General features: G+C 39.9%; 3 long non-coding RNA genes across 3 annotated transcripts; all 3 read left to right on the forward strand.

Moving 5' to 3' along the window:
* Positions 1–2,047: 2,047 nt before the first annotated feature.
* LOC144588650 (uncharacterized) lies at positions 2,048–5,930 on the forward strand. Its single transcript, XR_013544298.1, has 3 exons — positions 2,048–2,086; positions 2,906–2,944; positions 5,819–5,930. It is a non-coding gene; the product is annotated as an uncharacterized LOC144588650 (long non-coding RNA).
* Positions 5,931–6,001: 71 nt separating this feature from the next.
* LOC140706333 (uncharacterized) lies at positions 6,002–11,266 on the forward strand. The gene is made up of 6 exons (XR_012085972.2): positions 6,002–6,039; positions 6,607–6,648; positions 7,634–7,672; positions 8,776–8,805; positions 11,005–11,043; positions 11,249–11,266. It is a non-coding gene; the product is annotated as an uncharacterized LOC140706333 (long non-coding RNA).
* Positions 11,267–13,865: 2,599 nt separating this feature from the next.
* LOC140706334 (uncharacterized) lies at positions 13,866–19,631 on the forward strand. Its single transcript, XR_012085973.2, has 5 exons — positions 13,866–13,895; positions 15,124–15,162; positions 16,804–16,833; positions 18,089–18,124; positions 19,584–19,631. It is a non-coding gene; the product is annotated as an uncharacterized LOC140706334 (long non-coding RNA).
* The last annotated feature ends 1,654 nt before the right edge of the window (positions 19,632–21,285 follow it).

A 21,285-nucleotide genomic window follows, 5' to 3' on the forward strand; every position in this document is an offset into this window, starting at 1 on the left:
TTTATTCCCAAGGACTAAATCAGTTTTCTTCACACATTGGCATTTCTTGAGAGATATGTCCCCAGGCTAGGTAATCAGAGTTTCAAATAAAGTCTATATTTGCTTACTTTCCAATGAGCAATAAAACAAATCATGCTAAATATAGTATATATTTACGTGAAGAAAATCACATGCTACGGCAGATGCCTTTTATGACTTGAAGGAGCAGTCTTCTAAAATGGTCTTACAACATTTGACCCTTGAGCGCAAACTAGATATTAAAGAGAACCTATATTTCTACCTTTAGAAGCTGTGGATTTGGCTGCAGGTGACTCAACAGATTTTGGGCAGTTTCTGGAGAGATTCTGCTGTGCCAAATCTATTGATGTCACTTGCAAATGGTTATACACTCATAGGACACTCAGACATGATCTAAGGACAAATATCACCACCTCAACAGTAATTTCAGAGGCCTGAAATTCCTCACATACCATCACATAGATAGATAGATAGATAGACTGACTGACTGACTGACTGACTGACTACAACCTGTAATGTAAAGTGAGGTGGCCAATTTTTTTACTTAAAAAATAGTGTCCACCTCCTCCTTCTCAAATACAATGAGCCTGCGTGATTCTGACATCTGCATCTGTAGAAATAGTGGCTGACTGACTGCATGGAACTCGGGATAAGTCTCCCTATTCAGCAAAACAGCCGGTCAAAAATCAGTGCAGTCAGTCAGTTCAGTGTCAATATGATCCAGGATAAGTAAACTGTAACTCAAGCCCTTCTAGTAAAACTTTACCTGTGTTCTTTTCTTTACAGTCTTCAGGTATTACCGTGAAAATAAACTGCGGACAGGTAAGAAACCCTAGACTATTGTTTCCTAATAGATCCCTCCTACAGACACATCTACTATTTCTCACATCAAGTGCATTTTTGCGTATAGAAAAGCAAAGCCTCTTTATATTTGAGCTTACAGCTCTTCTCTTACAGAATAATAAATATTTCTCTTTTTTGCCCAATACTAGATGCTTTCGCGAAGGCTTTCACGGCCGGGATCTAATGGTTGTTGTGGGTTTTTTGGGCTCTTTGGCTGTGTTCTGAAGGTTGTTCTTCCTAACATTTCACCAGTCTCTGTGGCCGGCATCTTCAGAGGACAGCACTGAGTGTCCTCTGAAGATGCCAGCCACAGAGACTGGCGAAACGTTAGAAGAACAACCTTCAGAACACGGCCAAAGAGCCCGAAAAACCCACAACAACCACTAGATGCTTTCTTGAACTGCCCCAGAATATTGGCACTGAGGTGTTTGGCTTAGAGGTTGTGTTTGCCCCAAGTAGGTTGCACTTGTGATGCTGGCACTTTCTTAATCTAATGGGGGAGTCGGGGGTGGGACAAGGCATGGAACCTAGAAGTGAGCCAGAAGTTCAGGTGACTCCCTTCGCCCACTCAGATTTGTAATGCCTGAAAGAAGACTTCAATTTCTCACATGGAAAGAAGTGGAGTCTCCTGATAGGGGGGATAGCGTGCATATCTCACTGTGGAAGAGACGCAGAATTTCTGTTCTGAAGCAAAGAAGGGTAGAGAAACAGGATTTTGCTCTTTGGCTTTAGCACTTTGTTTTCTGCCTGTCTACATCACTGAACATTTGGAGCTGAGAAACACCAGATTTCTGATCCTTGTCTGGCACTGCAGTGAATGCCGGCCCAGTCCTTCTACACTAAACACGGCACCGAAACTGATACACACAAACTCATGGTTTGGCCTTCACCATTTCTTAATCACATTAACATGAATCAGGCTTCACACTTCATACCCCCTTCCGACATTTCACTTCGGAATTCTTTCTGTGATTAAGACATTCATTGCTATTATTCCTGTTTGCCCTTCATGAATCTAAATGTAGACTTTCTTAGTCTTTTTCACATTCAATTACCATAAAGTCAGTTTCTGTATTGATTTGTATGTTCTTTTGTCACTGATGCTGTTTTTAATTGGAAAAGAGTCCTGAAACTTTAAATAAACTTTTTTTTTAAAAAAATAACTTTTTTATTGCTTGCAAACTTGCAGGGTGGATCTTATGCAAGCAGCAGTGAATGTGCTAAGGTAAGCACTGTCTTTCAAAATACATTACAAAAATGACAACACCAGCATATTTGCTTTAGCTCATTTCCACAATTCCTTCTTTCTTTCTTTATAATTTCTTTTCTTGTGACCGTTTTCTTTCACTCCACCAAAATATGCTCGATGTTGCTTTTGACAACTCTCCTTAATATTGTCATCAGTTGCAATGTACTGGATTGCATCCATGCTTTAGTCCTGTTGAGTGTATAGCAACTAAAATCAAGTTGGCCCCACTCCACTCCACTATCAGTACATCTCCTCTAAGCATAACTAAGTCTGGACTTAACTCATTATTATTTTCCATAGTGTTCTGAGGCTGCAATCTAGTACCTGTTACATGGAAATAAATCATACTGAACTCAGCAGGATTTACGTCTTCCTGAGTATTCATGCCTACCTCTGCACTCTATATTTGTCCATCCGATGTACGATTATTGTCCCTTACTGCATGATCTATGACAGTAGATTTGTATTTTGTCTGAGTACACACTATTGGGATGACAAAAGAAAATTCATAGGTGCCCTCATTGTAGCCTTTTATTTCTGTTAGATTTTGCTAGTCACCTGCCCCTCAGAAATCAAGCAGATAATCTATGAAGGGCATTATTAATAGATAAATAAACGTGTGGGCTTCTGCCTCCAGGGATAATGAGCTACAGAAATAGGATCAAGATAAGCTGAGTGAGACGCCTCCTCTTTTTCATTCTGTCCAAGAGAAGAAGGATATGGAGATTGTGCAAATCATATTATTTAACAGTGGTCTTTTAATGAATAAATGGTTGAATTTTGGTTCTTTTACAGAGTTCAACTTCCTTTCAGAGTGGGGGCAGCCAACCCCAAGTAAGTACTGCTACTAATTTAATAGTCTCATTAAGAGAATGCTAGATGATGACCCAAATCATATGACACATAAATTAGAGATGGGGATATTCATATATGAATACCCCCACATGGCTGGATGTAATGAGGGTCCAGCCCACTGGGGCCAGACCATCATGCATCTGCTGCTGTTGCCTGCTCCACTCTCTATTCCAATGGCTCTGGAGCTCATGGTCGGCTATCTGCTCCTGGCAGGAGGGAAGATAAGCCTCCCTGCCAGACTGATGAGGGGATAGTCGACCACAAGCTCCAGAGCAATAGGAAGGGAGAGTAAAGCTGCCAGCAGCAGCAGATGCATGAGGATATCCAGCCCCAGGGGGCCAGACCCTTATTATGTCCAGCTATGCAAGTGTATTCGTACACAAATACTGTACGAATATCCACATCTCTACTTATAATATAATGTTTGATCTAATATTCCCCTAACGTGTACTGTACTTCTTGGTGACTCCTTTCCTTTGTGAATTGTTATATGCACATAAATAGCTTAGTTTACTTGGAGCTTTCGTCAGATGGCTACCCATTAGCTTAGTAGGGTATGCAAGCAATTTGCTATCATTGCCAGCATATGGGCAGTCTATTTCCTGCACGCTGTTTTCCATAAATCATATACCAAACACCTGAATTTCCACATTGCAGCATGAGCCAACACACTGCAAAACCATTTCCAAGTTGAATGTGCACCTTATTAGATTCCACACTATTGGTGGATATGGGAGAGCTGTTATATGGCTATTTCTGTTCCTTTGTTGTATATTCCCTTGTGATTCTAACTGTTAGGTAATTACTGAAATGTTGTTGCATTTTTACACTAATGTGGGGTACAGTGGTGCCCCGCATAGCAACGTTAATCCGTTCCGGATTAATCGTCGCTATCCGGAAACATCGCTATACGGATAGGAAAACCCCACAGGAACGGCACAAGTTAAGAATTCAGCATAGACACTTCTTGTTGTGATCCAGGATACAACAGCAAATACTTACGCTGCTTTTTTAACTTGAGGCAGTTTGCTGTCAAAATTTATGTTGATTGCATTATGCCAGTTGCTGTGACTAACAGAATCCTGTCTAATATTCTAAAATCCCTGTTGAAGACAAGGTGAATAAATCTGTTTATCTCTGAAATCTATATCCTGTCCCTACTACCAAGAGGAACCAGGGCTACATAAATGGGAAACCAGAAAGGCATTTGCTCTTAGGACATTTAGTAGAAAGCTCTTTCAATGGTGGGATATGTCTACCCCACCTTTTCTTGCTTCATCCCTGTTTGTCATGGATGGGCAAGGGACTTCCCAGAATTCACCTCTCTGCTGAATTGGGCTAGCATTCATACCCCTGTACTCCCCGCAGTCTCAGAGAACAACCAAGCACAAGATCTCAGGTCTAACCTGTGGCAGCTCAAGACAGTGGTGATGATGATGGCAATGGGAACAGCAGAAGCTTCTTTAGCTGCCCCTCCCGCCAGCTAGCATGCTCTCACTGCTGGCACTAAATTTGGGCTGCATAACCAGTTAGGCTCTGGGCATGGATGAGGACATGAAGGAGAGCACAGGGGAGGGAACAGAGGAGGGGGAATGAAAAAAGGATGGATCCATGCTGTAGTGCAGAATTGGGGCCCCCAACAAAACAAGAGGAAGTGGAAATAAAAGCTATCATGTTTTCAAGAGGTATAGAAAAGCACATAGAGTCTTGGATTTTGTCACTGTTAGAATTGAGACAAGCTTTGCATTATGTGGATAGTGGAAAAAATATCACATTGTGCATGTCTAATGGTGTACATTTCAAAGAACAAATACTTAATCTAACCCCCCCCCCCGACACAGTTCTAGCTACTCACTGAGCTACATAGCTGGACAGTTGGACAGGAATTTGAAGTCTTTTCTCACTAGCTCAGTTCCAATGCCACTACATAGCATTGTCTTTCTAGAGGTAAAAGTGTTTTTTTTTAAATTTGTTGCTCACTACACATATAGTTCTGTTACATTTATTTAGAAGTAAAATGTTCTAAATAGTTGCCAGTGGATGATTACTTTAGAGGTCAGAATCCTATTCTGTAATTTATAATTCAGAAGGCTGGTGTCATTGGAAATAAAAAAATCCAGAAATCAAAGATTTCCTTCTGTCCTGTGACCCCCCCAATGGTTTCCCTTTATTTATTTATTTATTTATTTATTTATTTATTTATTTATTTATTTATTTATTTATTTATTCCATTTATACCCCACCTATCTGGTCATATATTATTAAAAGAGATGCCGTGTGACCTTGCAGGAGGGTTTTGAAAATTATTTATTTGTGAAAAATCACTACAGCTAATGACATCATTAACCTTAAGCAGCATAACTCCATGAACAGTATTTCAGAAGTAATGCAATGAGCAAAAACTTTGTTAAAACTCTGTTGTGATAAGTAATGTTTCCTGTTTATAAGCATGACTTTAAAGTGGCTTTAAAAAAAGAGGAATGTTGAGCTGTATTTTTCACGGTTTATTCTGGCTCTTTAAAATCAACCCTGCTTTTTAATAAAATAAACATTAATAAACTTCATTCTAGAATGGTGGTGGAAGGTTGATTTCCATAATCTACCACTTTTTAGAAAGCATTCTAGAGTCTGCCTTTGAGTCCTTAGGGTCATATTTCCTCAATTCTCTTGCTATCCTAGTGGAAAGCTCCTGTGGATGACTTTAAGTAGAATTCCTGTTCCTCTTTCCCAAGTATAGGTCAACAGGATGATGGAAATCATAAGCTCTGTGTAAAGCAAAAGAGCCACTCGGAACATTTACTTGGTTTCACTCTTGCTTTACAACAAAACAAATATTTTCCGTTATCTTTTCAGATTGTACATGTTGCTCCCAAGGACAGCAACAGTTACTCTCAAGTAAGCCTTCCCCCACCCTCCAAAGTAGATGGGTTGCAATGAGAGCTGTGAGTGCTCCACATTGCAGGAGTCTTTATCTGTGTTAAATAATGCATTTTACAAAGCAATGAACTATGTTTACTTTTTTCCAGGGAGGTGTAGTATACCAAGGAGGTATCAGAAGGAATGGATGCATTGGTGTAAGCAAACATATTCCATCTTTGGTCCCACAAAATATTGTTCCCATTTTGGAAGGGTAATGTCAGAGATTTGATATAATATTGATTCCAGTGGTATTGTTGCATGTATTGGCCTCTCACAACGATGTCAACACTTTAGAGTTTACAATGGCTACCCATCACTTGTCTTCTAGGTCTTATTGTGAATGCTGCTTTTGATCTAGAAAACCCTAAACTGTTTTGGCCTGCGGACTTTGGAAATAATCTTCTACTTGATGTCTCAAGAGTATTATGTGCAGCTCCAGCTTTACTACTTCATAAGGCGCATGCAGTTGCCCCACAACCCACAGTTGTGAGAGGCCTTTTTCCTGCACTGCTGTTAGCCATCTAATGATTGCCAAAATGAATTAGACCACAACTCCCATAATCCACAACCATTAGCCATGCTGCCTGAGGTTTAGGGAAGTTGTAGCCTAGTTCAATATGTAATGTATTCCAGAGGCAAAACCTAGCAACAATTTTTTTAAAAAAAACTTGTGTTACCTCTTCTCCTGTTATTTCTGATATATCTTTCTGTTTTCTACACAGGGTTCAGTTGCTAGTGTTTACAACAAGTATGGCTGCTCTGATGTAAGTATTCTTCTGGGATTGGATGGGAGATGATGTCATGAGATCAGCCAGGTCTTCAGCTTTATAGACCCATTACATGCTTTGCACTGTAGGCAGTATTTGTCTCCGTTAGAAGTGTTTAATAGCTCTCTGGCAAAAAAAGTTTAAAAGATTGCAGCAAAAGTGGACTGAAGTGTAACATAATGATCCCAACATACCAGTTTGGATCAAATGTGAGTGCTCACCATTTGTGGCTCCCCCCCCCCCCACCAGCATGATCAGCATATTTCTCCTCCAGAATCTGCTCCTGATCATTGAGGGATCTGTCTAGAATGGATGGGGCTACTGAAAAGGGAAAAGGGAGGCAGTGGCCTCTTCACAGGCATTTGAGATCAAAATCACTGGATTTAAGTGACAAAAACACATTCTACAGTAGCTTTAATTCTGTATCTGTTTTATTTTGGGGGTGGGGGAGCCGTATGGAAGCTAATGAGAATTACCTCAGTGTAAGCATCCACAGAATTGTGCTGCAAAAGTTGGGTATAAAATAGATAGTTTGCATTGTAACTTGTATATAAATAGAAAAATGATTTGATTTACTCTACGAGCTTCTGTACTGTGTGTTAAAAATACCTTGTTTAGTTTTTCATTATCCTAGAATAAATCTGGACTAGATTTCACCTAAGGATTTCTCCTAAAGGAATGAGGAACCTGTTCATGCTGCAAATGTTCTTCGATTCCAATTCCTATAATTCTCAACCAGCATTGTAGGTGGGTGGAGGTGATGGGAATTGTAGTTAGACAACATCTGGAGGGTCAGAAACTCCTAGCTCCTGATCTAGATGTTTAAATTAAATATTCATTGCCTTTACCATACACCTCAGCGTATATATTGTTTGCTTTACTTGAACTTACAGTTGCAGGTGGGTTCCATTTCATTATGTAGAAGTTTGTTTCAATGGATAGCATTTATAAAGAAGTAACCAAGGGTTTGTTTTATCTGCAGCCAGGGGTAGATTATGGTGGCAGCAACTCATATGGACAGGTAAGGGGCTATTACTTGATTGTTCTGTTAAATACTTTCGAAATATAAAATAAGTCTCCAAGAGGGAAGGGGCTACATTTAATAGATAGGAAACACCATCCTCTGATATCTCCCACACAGAGGCTGGTGAGTTGCTAGTTGGACTACAATTCCCAGAATCCTCTAGCAAGCATGATGGTGATAAGAAATTGGGAGAGGTTGCTAATTCCCCAGAGGACAGGATTAAAATTAAAAATGACCTTGACAGATTATAGTCATGGGCCAAAACTAACAAAATGAATTTCAACAGGGAGAAATGTAAGGTCCTACACCTAGGCAGAAAAAAATGAACTGGACAGATATAGGATGGAAGACACCTGGCTAGACAACAGCACATGTGAAAGGGATCTAGGAGTCTTGGTAGGCCACAAGCTGAACATGAGTCAGCAGTGTGATGCAGCTGCCAAGAAAGCCAGTGCAATTCTTGGTTGCATCAATAGTGTCTAGATCAAGGGAAGTGATAGTACCACTCTATTCTGCTTTGGTCAGACCTCACCTAGAGTATTGTATCCAGTTCTGGGCACCTCAATTCAAGAAGGATGTTGACAACCTGGAACGTGTCCAGAGGAGGGCAGTCAAAATGGTCAAAGGTCTGGAAGCCATGACCTACTGTATGAGGAGTGACTTAGGGAGCTGGGAATGTTCAGCCTTACAAAAAGAAGGTTAAGAGGGGACATGATAGCCATGTTTAAATATTTGAAGGGATGTCGTGTCGAAGAAGGGACAGGTTTATTTTTCACAGCTCCAGACACTAGGACAAGGAGCAATGGTTTCAAACTACAAAAGAGATTCCACCTGAATCTCAGGAAGAACTTTCTGACAGTCAGAGCTGGTCGGCAGTGGCATATGCTGCCTCTGAGTGTGGTGGAGTCTCCTCCTTTGGAGGTTTTTAAGCAGAGGCTGGATGGCCATCTGTCGGGAGTGCTTTGATGGTGTTCCTGCATGGCATGGGGTTGGACTCTGTGATTCTATGATTGTCCCAGTCCCTCTCAGGCACTGTTCCTGATTAGTCAGTTTAGCAAGAACTTGCAAAATATAAATATTTGCTTTTTGTTTTCTTGCAGTCTGTTTCAACTGTTTCAAATAAAGGAAAGGTACGTACACTTTGTGAACTAAAACACTGAAGTGCTTCTACATAGGGCCTTATTTCAGCACACCACATTCTTACAGCTAAAGACCTTTACTGGTTTGCATCTCACTCTCATCTTCTATTGACCTTCAGAACAGGCAGGGTTGGGACTAGCATGACTATGCTACCCTCAGCAGGATGGCCCAAGAGATTTTGCTGCCTGAGGTGTACCACATGGTGTTCTGGTCTCTGGTCAAAGAAGATAGTAGACAAGACTGGTTACTTTGGCAGCTGAAGGTAGACCATGACTGCAAGAGGGATATTTACATGGGATTCCTTTGAAGTCTTATTTTGTAAACAAGGAAAGACTAACTCAGATAACTTTCTAAAAAATCAACCAGCTTTCAGGTGTAATTACAGTCTATCTCTAAGATCTCTTTCTGGTCTGAGGTAGAAATTCCCACAAACCTGTCTCCCATTGTCTCGCATTGAAAATATGATAACAAATCAAATAACTAACCCTTTACTGCCATTTCTTGACACTCAAAATTTGTTGTCTAAAGCAGTGGTCCCTAGCCTTGGGCCTCCAGATGTTCTTGGACTACAACTCCTAGAAGCCTTCACCACCACCTCTGCTGGCCAGGATTTCTGGGAGTTGAAGTCCAAGAACATCTGGAGGACCACTGGTCTAAAGCAGCTGCCTCGGGATGTGACTACAGGGGGATTTGTCATAGTTTAGTAGTGTACTCTGGGGATGGGATAGTTTGTTCCTTTTTCATATGAACACACAACATAAGCACCAGCATGAACCAACCTGTCCCTACCTGAGCCTTTTTGGCTTCCTGTTAGGGGCTGCTCTTTATTTTAATTTTTTTTACATGCACGAGGGATCATTCTGTTTAGGTTTTGTTCCAGCATGTGTGATTGCTGGGATCACACTGAAGCAGCTGCCTAGCTTTGCTGAAGCTACTTAACATTCTTCAGAAATGGGAAGCTTCCTTGCTGCTTGCCTTTGGAGGGAAATGAAGGGGAAGTTTTACATTTCTTTTTTAAAATTGTTAACACACCAGCAACACTTTTAAAGTGCTTTTTTAAAAAAAATCCATCTCACAGCATCACTGATGTGCTGTGTTGGTGTACAACAACAAAGATGAGCAGCAAGAAAGGCTTCAATTTCAGCTTTGTCTAAGCTGCTTAACAATTTTGAGAAAATGAAAGCTTTACCTTTGAAGGGAAAGAAGTTTTAATTGTGTTAAACAGAGCTGCTTGAGGTGTCGTCTTGTTGATCCTTGCACACTGATACAAGGATCACTGAAAATGACATACTGCACATCAAGGTAACCCTGTTTAGCATGATCTAGATCATTCTAGGCCAGGATAACTCAGCTGTCTAGTTGCACCCTTAGTTTGCTTAATGATATGACTCAGTCTTTAGGAATACTAGCTGGGCTCGTCCGGCCCCTAAATCGCAAAAGATGCACCACCTACTGGAAGAGGTTTCCATGTGTGTAACTAGAGTGGCTACAGAAATGGATTTGGAAGGATCCATTGAGTGGTGCTCATTCGTGAACCACTGATGTCAACAGCTGTGTGCAAAAATATACCTTTCTGTACAAGCCTGCCTCTTTATGGAAGTGGTGGCAAAACTCCCATTGATTTGGAGGAAATTTCCAAACAAATGAGCAAGCTCACCAATGTTCATTCAGAAAATTGAACTAGTTGTTAAATATATTTAAATTGACATCTGGAACCAAGAGCAGGAAAAGTATCTGATTCAAATTTGTTACTTTGCTTTTCCTTCTCATATTTCACATGCTGAGTAATGAGTAACATCAACTTTTCCAGATGCTGAGTAATAGAGGGGGAAAATAATTTTCTGAATACCCAAGCCATTTTCTAGGCTTTTGTTTGTCTTCATTGCAGTAAAGGATTATAGTTTTTTCTTTCTTTTTTCTTACATTTCTTTCCATACATTGGAAATCCAGTAGTACATCAAGACTAGAGTAGGTCCATTGAATATGTGGAACTTATGGAGGAGCTGATTCACCAATCCATATTGACTCAATGGACTTACTCTAGTGGTGACCTATTACTGGATTTTGACCACTGCATGTTCTCCTAAACAAAGAACAAAAGTGGAGTGGAGAACAAATCCGTATTATACAATAAATATTGTCTTTTAAATTCAGCTAAATCTAACTGATAATTATTTCATATTTGGCAGGTTGTCGTGTATCCTCCCAGCAACCCCTTCCCACCTGAAGTAAGGACTTTATTTTAAATATAAAAATGATTAATTAATTGTTTCAAATGTTGTGTGCTGCATTGCTTTTTAATAATATGCAAGTTCAGTGTGAAATATCTAAATGAAAGTTGCTAGTTAGGAGGCCATTTACTATGCTGTTAGAAGTACTTTTGCTACCAGAAAAGTTATCCAACTAACAATACATTTCATGTCGTCTTTACAGCGCACATCATATACGTCGGTAAGGATGCTTTTTTCTTGGTCTGTCCTAACTTGTTTCTCAAACTGGGGGAGAACTACTTTCCAGATGTTGTTGGTCTGCAGATCTCAACAACTGTGACTAGCATTGCTGGTAGCAAGGAATGAGAGGAGCAGGAATGTACTGATACCTGAGGCACTAAACGTTGGCCAACCCTGTGTTAAACCAATCTGCACAGGAGGTTTTCTACTCATAGAATTATTTCTGCAAGTGATATTCATAGCTGCTTACCCATCCTGTGTCGTGACATGAGGACCAAAAAACCTCGGTCTTAAGTTGCACTGAACGCATGTTTTGTGCCTCACGAGGAACAGGCCTAAAACTATACAAGGCTGCTGAAATATGACTTCAGGAAGAAAAAAAAACGCCTCGTATATTATTTACATAGTATTTTCAGGAGGGTTCCTCTGACTGAGGAAATCATAACACATATGAGGTTCATAGTCCTCTGACTGTCCTGTGTATGTTTTCTTATAGGTGAGAGTGAGTCTATGTGACTCCTATTCCACAGAGTGTATAAAATAAAATTGTTCATGTTATCGCCCAAGGAAAGCCTGTCTTTCCTAAAGGTAGGACGAAGCTACCGTAAAATGTTGAGCTCCACAAAATAATAAAAAAGAAAAATATAACAACTAGCATACTGAGACTTTTCCTCAATGGTTGATACACTTAAGTGAATGCCTGTCAGTTCTGGTTACTTCATACTCCTTACAAATGGCGGGGTGGGGGAAAGGCTGAACCTATTCATGGACGCAAGCCACAATAAAATGAGTTGGTGGTATGCGGATTAGTACAAGGTTGTACATATGTGACCCCTGCACTGCACTGCAGCTCAGATTTGTGTTGTATACTATACTATCCTTATTCAACTTTGCTCCTGCATATCTACCCCCCTGAATACTCATTGTGTTTGGTTGCACTGAGTATGGGGAAACAACCATAACAGCAGAGTTAGAATGGGCCCCTTTTCTGACTAGGTTGCTACTGGAAGGCACATACTTTTTTTAAAATTGCCAAGGATTGAACTAACGGCTCAAACTGCACATTTTAAAACAACAGTTGTATGCCCTTTGTGGTGGAGATCCAGTTTAAGGTTCAGGTTGATATTGATCTGGGGGCGGGGTGGGGATCACTGACCAGACTTTCCAGCATCTTCTCCTTCTTCAGAAAGCAGCTAGGGAAACAGAAGTTTTACACCCATCCTATGGTGTGAAGGGACAGGTTTTATACAGAGTCCCTGATACAGGTTGTTCCCTGAAACTATTAACCTCTGAAAGGAAATTATAAATTCCCATTTTCATTATGACTGCTGTTTTTCAGGCAACAAAATAATGTTATCTGTTCCAGCGATGAGTCTCTCATCACAAGAATCACATCTTGTTTGGTCCTTGGGACATCACTGCTCAGTGTGACAAAATGCATCCTTAGAAGAGCTGAGCAGAAACAGAAAAGCACCTTTCATGAACATTTCATGAATCCTGAAGCTTGCATGTGCAAAAATGGCAGGATTGCATGAAGGCAGGAGTCTAGGGGAGGAATATCAAAGTATTTGTGTAGTGGCGGCATATATAATACAAATTAAATGATTTTTTTTATTCTTTTATAGCAACTTGCCAACTCTAAATACAAACATATTCAGGTAATCATTCCCTGCTTTATTTAAACTGTTGGATGTTGCCATGGGATCAATCACCATTAAGTGGTGAAGAAGGGAATGAGCTAAGATGGTCTGGTTTAATGTTCTGATCTGATATATTTGTGTTCTGCTGAGAATACTTTTTTTCAGGATGATTGCAAAGTATTCAGCTTGTAGAAACAGAACAGCATCATGTGTTACGTCATCTGACAAATATTAATGCTTTTTTGTTGGTGGCTGGTTTACAGAAAGCCATGCCTTCTGCCCAGTTCATTATCCATTCATATACTATTGCATAAACTCACACGATTTAGGAAGGGTGTGGCTGAACTCTTCATTTGATTGTTGGGATGTTTCCGTCCTGCTGTCTCGAATGTGTGAATTATCACTTGACCAACCAATTGGAAGCATTACATTGCTCATACTATGCACGCTTTAAGGCAGGTGAGGACTGTTGATACAGAAAGAACAAATTCTTGGAGATCAGAGAACACTGGGCTAGCTAGAGAGTGTGTAGTATCAAACAATATTCACTACCCTTTGTCTCTTCCTAGGCTTTTTCTCCTACAGCCAGGAGGATGCAAGAACCATTTAAATGTGACAGATAGAAATGTTAGCATGCTTAATTCTGTATCAAATTCCAGATTTTGGCAAGCACCATATCTACAGGTGCATGGACCAGCTGATCTTGTAAAATCTCTGAAGAGCAGCTGATTCATGTTCATTCTGGTTCAGCAGCAATCTAGTGCTTTGTACTATTTGGGACCAGCAAATTACATTGCCCAGTTAATTCAATTGATGAGCCAAGATGCACAGCTAGGACACGTAACTGTTTTGAAGGAATGAAAGGGCCATGAGTTTATGACCTGGTAGAGGCCTAAGTGTAGCAAGGATTTTGTTAAGGCAAAAGTTCTGTGTCAAAATAATTCATGTGTGGTTTCTTTGCAGAGTACAAAATATACTGAGAAAATCCAGGTATGAGCTAATCTTGCTTTACAGTTTATATTCTTCCTTATAACAATTAACAGCTATCTAACATGGTGTCATCCACACAAAACCTATTCTGAAAGCCTGGAAAGTGAATAGCTTTTGTCCTTCAAGCAATATTGTCATAGTGCAATATCATTTGCAGATATGAGAGAAAAATAGATAAGAGATGGGAAATAAATTCCAAAATGCTGGTAGAGGAAGAGTTTCCACCCACCCACCACCCACAAGCCATTTGCTCAACTCACCTTAAGAAAACTTGCCTGGCATGAACAACAGCCGTGCCAAGCAACTTTGGGAGCATCTAATATCTTGGTACACAGCCTGATGAAAATGAATAATCATCAAAAGCTAGCTCTCTACTTGATTTTTTTTTAGTGGTCCAATAAAGATACTGCCTACTCCTGCACTTGCATGATAAAAGTATTTTAAACCATATGGCCATTGGTTTCTTTTTTTTAAGGTGGGAAATACTCATTGACTGTTTTTCAACAGGAAAGGTTTCCATCTTTGCCTGTCACCCCAGGTGCGATTGGCCCATAGCTTTGAACCAGTTTTGGTTTTTCTGAGCGTTGCTTCACATGTTGCTTATCATAGGTTTTTACAATACAGAGGCTGAAATCCTTTTGGCACAGCTCTGTGCACACAAGGCTGATTAAAAGGTTTTGATTACACTCTCCCCCCCCCCCCGTCCAGGTCCCAAAGCTCCCTTGGGGCCTCTTTCATCCTGGGGAAGCCTTTGGGGGGCACAAGATGTGTGTGTGTGTGGGTCTCCCCCCGCCCCAATTGCTGCTGCAGCCACTACCAAACTAACAAAGATTATTTTTGGACATTAAAGAATTCCCTCTTCTGTTCCATGGCTCGCAAAAGCTTTTCCAGGATATGAGGGATCCCTAGAGATCACAGTTATATGACACAGAGGTATGCAATAGGATTCCAGCCAATATATTGTACTAGTCTGTCATTAAACACATAAAGTATATATAATAATACGTTGTCCAAATGTTTAGTTTTTATTCTAGCACAGATAACTGTTTCTGTTTATTGTAGTACATATGCAACCACTTGGAAAGGTGGCCATAGATAACAACTGATGTGATAAAGACCTTTTTTTTAACCATACTGTTTGTTACAGGGTAGGAATCTCTGTACAGGTAGTTGTGGGGGATTCTTTAGGTCTCACTTTGATTAAGAAATTATTCCATTTTTCCCACAGGGATCAAGGCCTGAAAGTGATGTCCGTATTACTATTCAGGTACCTGTCGTTTAGATGTACTAAGTCTTCCAGTGGATAAAAATGGCAGTGATCATGTTTCTTGTGTTATCTTTGGATGGTCCATGTTTATATCACTATTTTATCTCATTGTAATTCATTTTTTTGTGAGGTAGGAAAAAGAATTGTACTAAATCATTGCACTGAGCTCAGGTGGTAAATGAGCACTCTCTAGAACATCTCTGGGGGATTCACTTTGAGAGAAAGATCAGTAGTTTTACTCTGCAGTTCAAATCAGGCCAATGTATACAGTTGTACGAATTGTTTCATCAGAGGCTTAGAAAAAGACCACAAAGTAGTTGTCTTTGACAGACACTGTTAAAAAAATGAATAAACCCTCAATGCTATTTCCTAAATTTGGCTTCTGGAAAATCTTGCAATATGCTGCCATTCCATTTTGCAATTTAATTCTAGGTTCTGGTTTTAATTCTCTAAACTAGAGATGGCCATGAACCGCTGGTTAGGCAGTTTGGCACTGTTCATTTCCTGGTCAAAGAGCTGGTCAGCAGTTCGGCACCCGACCCCCTCCAACGGGCAACTATTCAGCAGCAGTGTCCTGCCCTTCCTGCTCCAGGTGCTGCTGCTGAATGAGCTCTCATTGGAGGGCACTGCCACCAGTGTGGCACTGAACCGCAGATCAGCTGCTCAGCCAGGAAACAGACTGTGCCAAACCACCAAACCAGTGGTTTGTGCCCATCTCTACTCTAAACCAAGGGTGGACAACTTAGGAGAGTCCACTGCATTTGCGGAATGTCCACCCTGGAGAGACTCACCTGATTCTGTCATGGTGGTCCTTTTGACACCAGGTGAAGACATTTCTATTCTGCCTGGCATTTTACCCATTGTTCCCCCCCGTGTTCCCATCTTAGTACAACTCTCACTTGTTACTAGTTTTATTTTGGTTGTATAGGCTGTAGAATCTTTGTTCTTCACTGCTGGTTATATGTTGGCTTTATTACATGCGGTTCATAATAATTTCTTGTTATTTATTTATTCATGAGAATATTTTATTCTTTTTTTTCCAAATGTACTATGCATTATTTGGAGAACTCTGCTTATCAGGTCACTTAAAACTGTGATAACTAAATAAGTAAAACAGTCATTGCTTCATATATACTCACTTCATGCCTCATGGGCTGTTAGAGAAAGTGAAAGAAGTGGCAAATCAGGACTGCAATTTAACGTAAAGAAGATAAAAATCATGACTATGGAAAAACTACACAACTTTCGTTAAGAAAGCTGAAATCCTGTACAATTGTCTAAGTGCTGATAGCTTCCACTTTCTCTTGCTGAATTACCTTGTTGTTTTGTTAGATCAGCAGAACGATTTCTGGAAATTCATTTATTTGTCCCAGAACATGCTTTTAATATGCTTTACTCCTATGTTTTCAAAAGCCTTTATTTCATTATCAGGAACTGTTTGTCTCCAGATTATTAATTCCATGCTTCCACTTCATGTAACAGAGACCATTACAGTTTCTTTTCAAAATATTATGCTTCCTTAGCAATAAAAATTAATTATGTCTATATTTTGCTCATCATTTTCTTCTAAAATGACACTACATACTTCAGTTGAAATGGGTTCTTCTTTTATAATGGTTTCCATTATTTTACTCCTGGCAGAGTGGACAGCCTTTACAGATTTGTGATAAGGTAAGCCCTGTTTTATCACTGAGTTCATTGAGTCTTCAGAATGCCAATGACAATAGAAATTCTTCCATGTCCCCAAACAATGTGAGTGTTTCTAGCTAGCTGCTTTTGCTAACAAAGAACATGATTCTAATTAATAGAAATGTCTGGAAAATAGATGATTCCTATTAACTTTTTATATGAAACCATCTCTAGCACAAGTCACCTGATCTTTTTTAGTTCATGATACATGTTTTTGACGCAACCAAGGGTCCAAGGAAGTGTTTAATCTGCTAATATTCTGAAGTGGCTCTCTTCTTAAGCCTCTTCATGATACTGGCAAATTGACATTGAGCCAGATCGGGTTGTTTGAGGTCTGCATGCCATTTGGATGTGAGGATCTAATCAATGACATACCAGAACTCCTAGTGATCCTCTTTAGCCCAGTTCAGGCCACTCCAAAACAGACATGTAGACAAACCCTAAATTGATCTTTCTGTTCTTACTCAAAAGGTTAGGTGAAACATACCAACTGGTGAGTTGAGCAAACAGATCAGCTATTGGCTCTTAGTCCCAAGTAAGCTTCAGCTACAGGTCCACTTGCACACAAGATGCTGTTTGATTCCTTCCTTCTGTAGCCCCAGTAGGCAGATATGCAAGGAGCAGTAGCTATTACTTCTGTCACCTAAAAGAGAGAGAAGACAGGTCAATGAACAGAGGGGTGTCTTCTCCTCCTTGACACTATTGCTGCTTGCAGTAGTGCATAGATCAGTGCATGTGAGTAGCAACCATAGTAAGGAGCAGCTACAAAGGCTTCTGGATTTTTCGGAGTCACTGACTCATTCTTATCTGCCCTAGAATAACAACCACTAAGGCTAGCCTGGTCACATAAGAATAAGATTATCAGGTAGACTGCCTGAGGAAGGACATTGCATAGAACATCCAAGAACTGACTTTAGAACAATGCAATTGTCTGCTAAATTAAACCAAGCATCAGTGTATACATTTTTGCAGTTGCATATTTGTACTTGGGAAATTCCACAGGAATACGAGATGTATAACCCACACTATACATAAACTACACTCTCTGATTTCTAATTATTCCAGAGAACCTTTTTTTTTCTTTAATGAGTTATGCCAGAAAAGCAATCCTATAAGTAATTTACTGTAATTCTCCCTTCGTCACCCAGATAAATGTTGGTGAAATATTCTTAGTCAAGTTAACATATTAATTATCTCTTCAGGGAGTAATTGCTTTTGTGTTTTCTTTTCTTTACAGACCTCATCCTCCTACAACAGCCAAGCCTGTAAACTGGTAAACACATACTTATGGTTGAAACTCTACTTTTATTCCCTTGGGAAATCTATCAGGACAGAAACAGAGATTTATATTTAATCCGTAAATAAAACATGGAATTCCTTAGCTGTTGAAAGTGCCTGAGTGCACAGAAGAAGCTTTTCTCATCTAATGCAATTTACAAATTAATTTATTTTGTTATTGGTCTTGAGGAATAATGTGCCAAAATCATGTCATTCAACATTAAAATGTTTTCAGCTTTTAATAATAGACTCTCTGATGTCTGTTTCTGCCCTGTAGTAATACATACCATCCTGCTCCAAGAAATGCTAGATAGCTCAGTGGTTTAGGTATCTGAATGCAGAGCCAGATTTTTGATTCCCCACTGTGTCTCCTTGGCAGGGGGTGGACGCAGTGATCCATAGGACCCCTTCCAGCTCTGCAGTTCTAAAATTATCAATATTATTATGAGTTTTCTCTGTGGTGAAATGTCTCTGTTGTTCACTTGAATATAAAATAATTTGCTTTGATGGAGACTCAGTGCAAGATCTAAGAATATGAACAAGAGATTCATGAGGCTTTCATGAGGAAAAACAATTTCCGGTAATCAAAACATTTTGCCAAAGACAAGTGCACTTCCAGGGCAACCTATATGTACAGTTGGTCAAGGAACATAAAGATGCAACTTTAATCTAATTTGTTCAGGATTCATGAAATCAGAGCTTAGAATTTTAAAAATTCAAACTACGGAGTTCTCTATATAGTAATTTCACAGAAGAACCTTCCGTTACCAGATATTTCTTCAGTTCAGTGATGTTATTTACTGTAACGGGAGGGGGGTGATTTCTTTCTGCTATTTTTAAACAATGGGGAGTCTTAAAGCCTTGGAAATTGCCAAGATATCTATTGATACAGCCAGATAGAAGTGGGTCTTCTGCCTGCCTACCCATGCATGTATACTAAACATGGGTGGGCAATAAGATAAAATTGCTAGATAAATTGAGTAAATGAAGTCACAATTATGTTTTTATTTTGTAGGGAGGAAGCTTTACAACTGCATCCCTTAGAAATTGCTGATATTTCCTGGATGACATACAGGAAACTCATGAACCTACATTTTTTTAAAAGAGGGATTTTTCAGGCTAATGTTTCCTATTTCGTTCCTGTGTTTCAATTGCATATTCTGTAAGCCCTGTAAGCCCTCAGTCTTCTGCCTTCCATGGTGAGATACATGGATACAGCAGTCTTGTTCTCTTCTCTTCCCACAAAAAACTTCTGTTAACACTAATGACAGGGAGAACATTCCCCTTGTTAGAATAGGGAAAAGTTTCCTCTGAAGAAATGCATTCGAATTCCTACAAGAACCAACCATTACCAGTTTTCCTGATATGTTCAAAAAAGAGACAATTTGTTGAACACAGTAATAATTTGTAGGTTTTGCACCTTGAAGTGACCCTGTTTCCTGCTTTCTTTGTAGAGTATACAATCTTCTACATCACAGAGCAGCAGTTCTTATGGTTCTCAGGTAAACCACCTCTTAACAGTGATTACATCCTACTGATTTTAGCAGAATGTCTTAGAGCCCATTCTTGTGTTGTTTTATTGACATGGAAGCTGCTTCAGGATATGTCCCTTCGCATGTTCTTTTGACAATGTGAGAATGATTATATGGGAGGAATCCATGATAAAGCTCCTTCTCTGTTATCCCCAGTGCTTGGCCGGGCGGGGGGTGGGGGGACAGGCATGAGAAGGAATATTTTGTGTCAGCAGCCTGCCATGTTCTGGTTTCTTCTGAGTATCCTTAAAAGCTTTGGCCCATGCATATGACAAAGAAGCATTAATTGTATGCATTGTGCCAAATACGTTCACAATTGAAACTGGAGAGTGGGGTGGTGGTATAGTACATCTAGACCCTGGTTTCCCCAAACATGGTAGGTGTAAGTGTGACCAGAAATGGACTGGAATGGAAAAGGGAAATTTTTACCTAGTGGGAGCCTCTGAAAATCACAGCGTAAGGTTCTCTCACCTCCAAGATTATGTTGCTTTATTTGGGAATTGGTCTTCACCCAGAGTGATATAGTGGATAGACGATTAACTAGGTATCAGGAGACCTAGATTCAAATCTCTGCCCATGGAAACCCACTGTGCAGTGGTACTGTTAAAACTATTCCTTATTGGATTCGATTTGACAGCACATAAGACACATACGTCAGGACTTAAGCAGGAGCCTCTTTGTGAGTTTATTTTCACAAACCCGGAGAGACTACCTCAACCACCTCTCTGCGACATTAATGTGCTGTCAGTTTCTAAGTACAGGCCATCTATAACATCTATTTCTGGCCTGTGATTACTGGTTTCTGAGGACAGCTATGCACGTGCAGATCCAGCACCTGGTTACTGGGACAAACCACATGCAGGATGCTGATTTTCTGTTTGTGGTTTTTCTCCTACCAAGGGATATACTTGCAGATGTTGGCTGTGTATGGTGCCTCTAGTTGAACTGGAATGTGGCACTCTAAACCAGCATGTGCTGATAATGCTTCTTAAACTCTTGGGCTGTCCAAAGCCATTTTATTGCATGGAAAAACTCAACTAAGTCAGGGCACATAATTCTCAAAGCCAACCAAGTTCTGTACATAATACAAAAATGCCACAAGGATGTATCTCAATTATTGGCTGTAAAAAGTAGTAAAGAAAAAAACAACTAACCACTGATTAACTTTTAATGACCTCTCCAACGGGCTGCTCCCTCTGGTAGCTGCCTCATTCTGCCAAATGCTTGGGCCAGTCTTGATGAATTATAAATTTCCATATTTGAAAAGTCAAAAAGATTCATCCAGCCACAACATTAGCTGCTGTACAAATACCCAGTTTGTCACAAATTGTTTCAGTGTTTTTCCTGCCATTCATATGACATAATGGTTGCCTTGATAAAAGGAGTAAGAAAACCTTATCTTTCTAATTTTTATTTATTTATTTATTTGGTATCTACTGAAGACTTGGATTTTTATGGCTTTTTTCTTTTTTAAAAAAAAATTGGTTGTTGTTCCAGGGTTTGTTACGGGGGTGGGGGTGGAGGGGGGGTGGAAATCACCATGGTAGCAATTTCTATGCTTTGTTTTCAGTTCATTTCACTTATAGCTCCATTCAGCAAGAGAAACAAGATAAAACAAGAGCAA

The sequence above is a fragment of the Pogona vitticeps genome, chromosome 4 (assembly GCF_051106095.1).
Source record: "Pogona vitticeps strain Pit_001003342236 chromosome 4, PviZW2.1, whole genome shotgun sequence".
NCBI lineage: Eukaryota > Metazoa > Chordata > Lepidosauria > Squamata > Agamidae > Pogona > Pogona vitticeps.